General features: G+C 33.8%; 1 non-coding gene and 3 pseudogenes across 1 annotated transcript; all 4 read left to right on the forward strand.

Annotated features, from left to right (window-relative positions):
* Nucleotides 1-7,081: 7,081 nt before the first annotated feature.
* On the forward strand, nucleotides 7,082-7,201 carry LOC147493489 (5S ribosomal RNA; annotated as a pseudogene).
* Nucleotides 7,202-7,332: 131 nt separating this feature from the next.
* LOC147493490 (5S ribosomal RNA) lies at nucleotides 7,333-7,451 on the forward strand. Its single transcript, XR_015200515.1, has one exon. It is a non-coding gene; the product is annotated as a 5S ribosomal RNA (ribosomal RNA).
* Nucleotides 7,452-8,085: 634 nt separating this feature from the next.
* LOC147493491 (5S ribosomal RNA) lies at nucleotides 8,086-8,204 on the forward strand (annotated as a pseudogene).
* Nucleotides 8,205-9,822: 1,618 nt separating this feature from the next.
* LOC147493492 (5S ribosomal RNA) lies at nucleotides 9,823-9,939 on the forward strand (annotated as a pseudogene).
* Nucleotides 9,940-10,000: the final 61 nt, after the last annotated feature.

The raw sequence follows: 10,000 nt of genomic DNA on the forward strand, positions 1-10,000 counted from the left end.
AAAAAAAAAAAAAAAAAAAAAAAAAAAAAATAAAAATGCCGAGGTTTGTTTCGATTTAAAAAATAGGAGTAAGTTCAAACATTAAGTTAAGCCAAATATAAATAAAACCGCTTTTATTTTAAAAAGCGCGATCATACCAAAGACTAATGCACCGGATCCCATCGAAACTCCCAGCAGCTTAAGCTGGGCGGAGAAGAGTAGTACTAGGATGGGTGACCTCCGAAGTCCTCGTGTTGCACCCTATTATTTTGCATTTTTTTTTTAAAAAAAAAAAAAAAAAAAAAAAAAAAAGGTTTTTTTAATTTAAAAATAAAAAGTAAAAAAAAGTTAAAAAATAAAAAAAATATTTAAAAAAAAATAAAAAAGACTAAAAAAAAAATCCGAAAAGTTTTTTTTTAAAATAAAAACCGCTTTTATTTTTAAAAAAATCATACCAAAGACTAATGCACCGGATCCCATCATATTTCCAAAAAATTAAAAAAAAAAAAAAAAAAAAGAGGTTTAGTAAATTTAAAAAAAAGAAGTTCGAAAAAAAGTTAAAAAAAAAAAAAAAAAAAAAAAAAAAAAAATAAAAAAAAAAAATGCCGGAGGAAAAAAAAAAAAAATTAAAAAAAAAAGTAAGTAAAAATAGGAAAAAAAAAAATATATTTTTTTTTTTTAAAAAAAAAAAAAAAAAAAAAAAAAAAAAGGTTTTTTATTTTAGGAGTAAGTTCAACATAAAAGAAAAAAATAAAAAATCCCAAATAAAAAAAAAATAAAAAGATTAATGCACCGGATCCCAAAAAATTAGGCTTAAGGGTGAGTTTCCTCGAAGTCCCTAAAACCCCTATTTTAAAATTTTTTTTTAAAAAAAAAAAAATTTTAAAAAAAAAAAAAAAATGCCGAGGTTTGTTTCGATTTAAAAAAATAGGAGTAAGTTCGAACACGAAGTTAAGCCAAATATAAATAAAACCGCTTTATTTTTTAAAAAGCGATCATACCAAAGACTAATGCACCGGATCCCATCGAACTCCCGCAGCTTTAAAAAGTTTTGGGCGAGAGTAGTATTAGGATGGGTGACCTCCCGGGAAGTCCTCGTGGTTGCACCCCTATTTTGCATTTTTAAAAAAAAAAAAAAAAAAAAAAAAAAAAAAAAAATCGATGAGGTTTGTTTCGATTTAAAAATAGGAGTAAGTTCGAACATGAGTTAAGCCAAATATAAATAAAACCGCTTTTTTATTTCGGCGCGATCATCATACCAAAGACTAATGCACCGGATCCCATCGAACTCCGCAGCTTAAGCTTTGGGTTTGGGCGTAGAGTAAGATTAGGATGGGTGACCTCCGGGAAGTCCCGTGTTGCACCCCTATATTTTGCAAAAAAAAAAAAAAAAAAAAAAAAAAAAAAAAAAAAAAAAATGCCGAGGTTTGTTTCGATTTAAAAAATAGGAGTAAGTTCGAACATGAGAAGTTAAGCCATATAAATAAAACCGCTTTTATTTTTCGGGCGCGATCATACCAAAGACTAATGCACCGGATCCCATCGAACTCCGCAGCTTAAGTTGGTTTTGGGAGTAGTAGTACTAGGATGGGTGACCTCCGGGAAGTCCCCTCGTTGCACCCCTATTTTGCAAAAAAAAAAAAAAAAAAAAAAAAAAAAAAAAAAAAAAAATAAAAAAAAAAAATGCCGAGGTTTGTTTCGATTTAAAAATAGGAGTAAGTTCGAACATGAGTTAAGCCAAATATAAATAAAACCTTTTTTTTTTTAAAAAGCGATCATACCAAAGACTAAATGGATCCGGATCCCATCAAACTCCGCAGCTTAAGCTTTGGTTTGGGGAGAGAGTAGTACTAGGATGGGTGACCTCCCCGAAGTCCTCGTTGCACCCCTATTTTTTTTTTTTTAAAAAAAAAAAAAAAAAAAAAAATAAAAAAAAAAAAAAATGCCGAGGTTTGTTTCGATTAAAAAAAATAGGAGTAAGTTCGAACATGAAGTTAAGCCAAATATAAATAAAACCGCTTTTATTTTCGGTGCGATCATACAAAGACTAATGCACCGGATCCCATCGAACTCCTCAGCAGCTTAAGCGTGCGTTTGGGCAGAGTAGTATTAGGATGGGTGACCTCCGAAGAAGTCCTCGTGGTTGCACCCCCCTTTGCAATTTTTTTTAAAAAAAAAAAAAAAAAAAAAAATGCCGAGGTTTGTTTCGAAAAAAAATAGGAGTAAGTTCGAACATGAAGTTAAGCCAAATATAAATAAAACCGCTTTTATTTTCGCGCGAGCGATCATACCAAAGACTGCACCGGATCCCATCGAACTCCGCAGCTTAAGTTTGTTTGGGTAGAGAGTAGTACTAGGATGGGTGACCTCCCGAAGTCCTCGTGTTGCCCCTATTTTGCAATTTTTAAAAAAAAAAAAAAAAAAAAAAAAAAAAAGGAGGTTTGTTTCGATTTAAAAATAGGAGTAAGTTCGAAACATGAGTTAAGCCAAATATAAATAAAACCGCTTTTATTTCGGGGTGCGATCATACCAAAGACTAATGCACGGATCCCATCAACCGCAGCTTAAGCGCGTTTTGGGCGAGAGTAGTACTAGGATGGGTGACCTCCGGGAAGTCCTCGTGGTTGCACCCCCCTATTTTTTAAAAAAAAAAAAAAAAAAAAAAAAAAAAAAAAAAAAATGCCGAGGTTTGTTTCGAAAAAAAAATAGGAGTAAGTTCGAACATGAAGTTAAGCCAAATAAAAAAAAAAAATTTTTAAAAAGCATCATACCAAAGACTAATGCACCGGATCCCCAAAACTCCGCAGCTTTTTAAAAAAAAGCGAATAAGAGTAGTAATACTAGGATGGGTGACCTCGAAGTCCTCGGTTAAACCCCTATTTTGCAAAAAAAAAAAAAAAAAAAAAAAAAAAAAAAAAATGCCGAGGTTTGTTTCGATTTAAAAAAAAAAGTAAGTTCAACATGAGTTAAGCCAAATCAAATAAATAAAAAAACTTTTATTTAAAAATGCGATCATACCAAAGACTAAAACCGGATCCCAGAACTCCGCAGCTAGGTTAAGTTTTTTTAGAGTAGTACTAGGGATGGGACCTCCCGAAGTCCTCGTGGTTGCACCCCTATTTTGCAAAAAAAAAAAAAAAAAAAAAAAAAAAAAAAATGCCGAGGTTTGTTTCGATTTAAAAATAGGAGTAAGTTCGAACATGAGTTAAGTTTCAAATAAAAAAAAACCGCTTATTTTAAATGCGCGATCATATCACCAAAGACTAATGCACCGGATCCCATCGAACTCCAGCAGTTAAGCTTGCGGCAGGAGTAGAGTAGTACTAGGATGGGGTGACCCCCGAAGTCCTCGTTGTTGCACCCCTATTTTGCAATTTTTTTTTTTTTTAAAAAAAAAAATAAAAAATGCCGAGGTTTGTTTCGATTAAAAAATAGGAGTAAGTTCGAACATGTTAAGCCAAATATAAATAAAACCGCTTTTATTTATTTAAAAAGCGATCATACCAAAGACTAATGATCCGGATCCCCATCGTGAACTCCGCAGCGCAGTTTAAAGCTTTTGAAGAGTAGTACTAGGATGGGTGACCTCCTCGAAGAAAGTCCTCGTATTTTGCAATTTTTTTTTTTTAAAAAAAAAAAAAAAAAAAAAAAAAAAAAAAAAAAAATGCCGAGGTTTGTTTCGATTTAAAAAAAGGAGTAAGTTCGAACATGAGTTAAGCCAAATATAAATAAAACCGCTTTATTTTTCGGTGCGCGATCATACCAAAGACTAATGCACCGGATCCCCAGAACCCCGCAATTAAAAGCGCTTTGGGGGAGTAGTAGTACTAGGATGGGTGACCTCCTGGGAAGTCCTCGTGTTGCCCCCTATTTTGCAATTTTTTTTTTTTAAAAAAAAAAAAAAATGCCGAGGTTTGTTTCGATTTAAAAAAATAGGAGTAAGTTCGAACATGAGTTAAGCCAATATAAATAAAAAACTTTATTTATATTTCGGGTGCGATCATACCAAAGACTAATGCACCGGATCCCATCGAGAACTCCGCGCAGTTAAGCGGTTGCTTGGAAGAGAGTAGTATTAGGATGGGTGACCTCCCCGAAGTCCCGGGAAGTCCTTATTTTTTTGCATTTTTTTTTTTTTTAAAAAAAAAAAAAAAAAAAAAATGCCGAGGTTTGTTTTCGATTAAAAAAATAGTAAGTTCGAACATGAGTTAAGCCAAAATATAAAAAAAAAACCTTTTATTTTTGGGCGATCATACCAAAGACTAATGCACCGATCGGATCCCATCGAACTCCCGCCAGCAGCTTAAGCGTTGTTTTGGGGGAGAGTAGTACTAGGATGGGTGACCTCCTGGGAAGTCCTCATGTTGCACCCCTATTTTGCAATTTTTTAAAAAAAAAAAAAAAAAAAAAAAAAAAAAAATAAAAAATGCCGAGGTTTGTTTCGATTTAAAAATAGGAGTAAGTTCGAACATGAGTTAAGCCAAATATAAATAAAACCGCTTTATTTTCGGGTGCGATCATACCAAAGACTAATGCACGGATCCCCCATCAGAACTCCCGCTTATTTAAGCATGTTTTGGGGGAGAGTAGTACTAGGATGGGGTGACCTCCCTCGAAGTCCTCTCGTGTTGCACCCCCCCCTTGCAAAAAAAAAAAAAAAAAAAAAAATAAAAAAATAAAAAATGCCGAGGTTTGTTTTCGATTTAAAAAAATAGGAGTAAGTTCGAACATGAGTTAAGCCAAATATAAATAAAACCGCTTATATTTTTAAAAATGCGATCATACCAAAGACTAATGCACCGGATCCCATCAGAACTCCGCAAGAAGATTAAGCGTGTTTGGGGAGAGAGTAGTACTAGGATGGGTGACCTCCGAAGTCCTCGTGTTTGCACCCTTATTTTTTTTTTTTTTAAAAAAAAAAAAAAAAAAAAAAAAAAAAGGTTTGTTTTCGATTTAAAATAGAAGTTCGAACATGAAGTTAAGCCAAATATAAATAAAACCGCTTTATTTTCGCGATGCGATCATACCAAACACTAATGCACCGGATCCCATAAAACCCCAGCAGATTAATTTTCTTGGGAGAGAAGTAGTACTAGGATGGGTGACCTCCGAAGTCCTCGTGTTGCACCCCCTATTTTGCAATTTTTTAAAAAAAAAATAAAAAAAAAAAATAAAAAAAAAAATGCCGAGGTTTGTTTCGATTTAAAAATAGGAGTAAGTTTGACATGAAGTTAAGTTAAAAAAAATATAAATAAAACCGCTTATTTTCGCGCCATCATTAAAGAAAAAAAAACGGAAAAAAAAAAAAAGAGAGTAAAACTCCGAAAAAAAAAAAAAAAAAAAAAAAAAAATGCCGAGGTTTGTTTCGATTTAAAAAAATAGGAGTAAAGTTCGAACATGAGTTAAGCCAAATATAAATAAAACCGCTTTTATTTTTTAAAAATGCGATCATACCAAAGACTAATGCATCGGATCCCATCGAAACTCCAGCAGTTAAGCGTGCTTGGGAGAGAGTAGTACTAGGATGGGTGACCTCTCCGGGAAGTCCTCGTGTTTGCATTTGCAATTTTCAAAAAAAAAAAAAAAAAAAAAAAAAAAATAAAAAATGCCGAGGTTTGTTTCGATTAAAAAAATAGGAGTAAGTTCGAACATGAGTTAAGCCAAATATAAATAAAACCGCTTTTATTTTTAATGCGATCATACAAAGACTAATGCACCGGATCCCATCGAGAACTCCCAGAGTTAAGCGCGGTTTGGAGAGAGTAGTACTAGGATGGGTGACCTCCGAAGAAGTCCTCGTGTTAACCCCCCCTATTTTGCAATTTTTAAAAAAAAAAAAAAAAAAAAAAAAAAAATGCCGAGGTTTGTTTCGATTAAAAATAGGAGTAAGTTCGAACATGAGTTAAGCCAAATATAAATAAAACCGCTATATTTTCGGGGTGCGATCATACCAAAGACTAATGCACCGGATCCCATCAGAAACTCCGCATTAAAAGCGTTTTGGGTGAGAGTAGTACTAGGATGGGTGACCTCCGGGAAGTCCTCGTGGTTGCACCCCTATTTTGCAATTTTTTAAAAAAAAAAAAAAAAAAAAAAAAAAAAAAAAAAAAAATGCCGAGGTTTGTTTCGATTTAAAAAAATAGAGAAAGTTCGAACATGAAGTTAAGCCAAATATAAATAAAAAACCGCTTTATTTTTTAAATGCGATCATACCAAAGACTAATGCACCGGATCCCATCGAACTCCCGCAGATTAAGCGGGTTTGGGAGAGAGTAGTACTAGGGATGGGTGACCCTCGGGAAGTCCTCGTGTTGTTGCACCCCTATTTTGCAATTTTTTAAAAAAAAAAAAAAAAAAAAAAAAAAATGCCGAGGTTTGTTTTGATTTAAAAAAATAAGTTCGAAAAGTTTCAAATATAAAATAAAAAAAAAAAAAAAATCCATTTAAAAATAAAAAAAATAGGATGGTGGACCTTTAGGAAGTTCGGAAGTAAATAAGTAAATTTTTTTTAAAAAAAAAAAAAAAAAAAAAAAAAAAAAAAAAAACGAGGTTTGTTTCGATTTAAAAATTGGAGTAATGTTCGAATATGAGTTAAGTCAAATATAAATAAAACCGCTTATATTTTCGAGATGCGATCATACCGGCACTAATGCACCGGATCCCATCGAGAAAGTTAAAGTAATGGTGCTTTTGAGAAGTAGTTAGGATGGGTGACCTCCCGAAGTTTTTTTAAAAAAAAAAAAAAAAAAAAAAAAAAAAAAAAAAATGCCGAGGTTTGTTTCGATTTAAAAATAGGAGTAAGTTCAAACATGAGTTAAGCCAAATATAAATAAAAACCTTTTATTTTTCGGTTGCGATCATACCAAAGACTAATGCACCGGGATCCCCATCGAGAACTCGCATGATTAAGCCGCGGTTTGGTTGGAGAGAGTAGTAGGATGGGGGTGACCTGAAAGGAAGGGAAGTCCACCCCGTGTTAATTTTTTATTTTGCAAAAAAAAAAAAAAAAAAAAAAAAAAATGCCGAGGTTTGTTTCGATTTAAAAATAGGAGTAAGTTCGAACATGAGTTAAGCCAAATATAAATAAAACTTTTTATTTTTAAAATGCGATCATACCAAAGACTAATGCACCGGATCCCATCAGAACTCCGCAGTTAAGCGTGCTTGGGCGAGAGTAGTACTAGGATGGGTGACCTCCTGGGAAGTCCTCGTGTTGCACCCCTATTTTGCAATTTTTTTTAAAAAAAAAAAAAAAAAAAAAAAAAAAAAAAAAAAATGGTTTGTTTCGATTTAAAAATAGGAGTAAGTTCGAACATGAGTTAAGCCAAATATAAATAAAACCGCTATATTTTCGGGTGCGATCATACCAGCACTAATGCACCGGATCCCATCAGAACTCCGCAGTTAAGCGTGCTTGGGCGAGAATAGTACTAGGATGGGTGACCTCCTAGGAAGTCCTCGTGTTGCACCCCTTTTTTGCAATTTTTTTTTTTAAAAAAAAAAAAAAAATGCCGAGGTTTGTTTCGATTTAAAAATAGGAGTAAGTTCGAACATGAGTTAAGCCAAATATAAAAAAAAACCTTTTATTTTTTCGGTGCGATCATAACAAAGACTAATGCACCGGATCCCATCGAGAACTCCCGCCAGATAAAAGCGTGTTTGGGGGCCAAAGTAGTATTAGGATGGGTGACCTCTTGGGAAGTCCTCGTGTTGCACCCCTATTTTGCAATTTTTTAAAAAAAAAAAAAAAAAAAAAAAAAATGCCGAGGTTTGTTTCGATTTAAAAATTGAAGTAAGTTCGAACATGAGTTAAGCCAAATATAAATAAAACGCTTTATATTTCGGGGTGCGATCATACCAAAGACTAATGCACCGGATCCCCCGAAACTCCGCAGTTAAAGCGTGGGCGAGAGTAGTACTAGGATGGGTGACCTCCTGGGAAGTCCTCGTGTGTTGCACCCCTATTTTTTTTTTTTTTTTTAAAAAAAAAAAAAAAAAAAAAAAAAAAAAAAAAAAAAAAATGAAACCAAGGTTTGTTTCGATTTAAAAATAGGAATAAGTTCGAACATCAGTTAAGTTAAACACAAATAAAATCACAATACTTTTGGATGCGATCATACCAGCACAAATTCACCGGATCCCATCAGAACTCCGCAGTTAAGTGTGCTTAGGGGAAAGTAGTACTAGGATGGGTGACCTCTTGGGAAGTGCTCGTGTTGCACGCTTCTTTTGCAATTTTTTAATTTTTGTAAAAAAAATATAATAGAGGTTTGTTCCCATTTAAAAATATGAGTAGGTTCGAACATGAGTTTAGTCAAATATAAATAAAACCGCTTTTTATATTTTCGGGTGCGATCATACCAAAGACTAATGCACCGGATCCCATCGAACTCCGCAGCTTAAAGCGTGCGGGCGTGCAGAGTAAGTAGTAGGATGGGTGACCTTGGGAAGTCCCGTGTTGCACCCCCTATTTTGCAATTTTGCAATTTTTTAAAAAAAAAAAAAAAAAAAAAAAAATGAGGTTTGTTTCGATTTAAAAAAATAGAGTAAGTTCGAACATGAGTTAGCCAAATATAAATAAAACCGCTTTATTTCGCCGGTGCGATCATACCAAAGACTAATGCACCGGATCCCATCGAACTCCGCATAAAAGCGTGCTTTGGCGAGAGTAGTACTAGGATGGGTGACCCCGGAAGTCCTCGTTGGAAGTCCTCTATTTTTTGTTTTCCAAAAAAAAAAAAAAAAAAAAAAAAAAAAAAAATAAAAAAAAAAAAAAAGGTTTGTTTTCGATTTAAAAAATAGGAGTAAGTCGAACATGAGTTAAGCCAAATATAAATAAAACCTTTATATTTCGGGGGCGCGATCATACAAAGACTAATGCACCGGATCCCATCGAACTCCGCAGTTAAAGCGTGCTTTTTGGGAGAGTAGTACTAGGATGGGTGACCTCCTCGAAGTCCTCTTGTTGCACCCCTATTTGCAATTTTTTAAAAAAAAAAAAAAAAAAAAAAAATGCCGAGGTTTTTTTCGATTTAAAAAATAGGAGTAAGTTCGAACATGAGTTAAGCCAAATATAAATAAAACCGCTTTTATTTTTTCGGGCGATCATCATAAAACTAATGCACCGGATCCCCAAGAACCCCCAGATTAAAGCGTGTTTGGGCGAAAAAGTAGTACTAGGATGGGTGACCTGACTTTCGAAGGAAGTCCTCGTGTTGCACCCCTATTTTGCAATTTTTTTAAAAAAAAAAAAAAAAAAAAAATGAGGTTTGTTTTCGATTTAAAAATAGGAGTAAGTTCGAACATGAGTTAAGCCAAATATAAAAAAACCGCTTTATTTTTTAAATGCGCGATCATAAACAAAGACTAATGCCGGATCCCATCGTAAACTCCAGCATTTAAAGCGTTTTGGGGAGAGAGTAGTACTAGGATGGGTGACCTCCGGGAAGTCCTCGTGTTGCACCCCTATTTTGCAATTTTTAAAAAAAAAAAAAAAAAAAAAAAAAAAAAAATGCCGAGGTTTGTTTCGATTTAAAAATAGGAGTAAGTTCGAACATGAGTTAAGCCAAATATAAATAAAACCGCTTATATTTTAAAAAGCGATCATACCAAAGACTAATGCACCGGATCCCATCGAACTCCGCAGAGTTAAAAGCGTGCTTGGGGAGAGTAGTACTAGGATGGGTGACCTCCGGGAAGTCCTCGTGTTGCACCCCCTATTTTGCAAAAAAAAAAAAAAAAAAAAAAAAAAAAAAAAAAAAAAAAGGTTTGTTTCGATTTAAAAATTGGAGTAAGTTCAAAATGATTTAAGCCAAAGATAAATAAAACCGCTTTTATTTTATTTTGCGCGATCATACCAGGACTAATGCACCGGATCCCATGAACTCCGCAGTTAAGCGTGCTTGGGCGAGAGTAGTACTAGGATGGGTGACCTCCTGGGAAGTCCTCGTGTTGCACCCTTTTGCAAAAATAAAAAAAAAAAAAAAAAAAAAAAAAAAAAAAAAATAAAAAATAAAAAGGT

Source organism: Coptis chinensis, chromosome 6, assembly GCF_015680905.1.
Source record: "Coptis chinensis isolate HL-2020 chromosome 6, ASM1568090v1, whole genome shotgun sequence".
Classification (NCBI taxonomy): Eukaryota; Viridiplantae; Streptophyta; class Magnoliopsida; order Ranunculales; family Ranunculaceae; genus Coptis; species Coptis chinensis.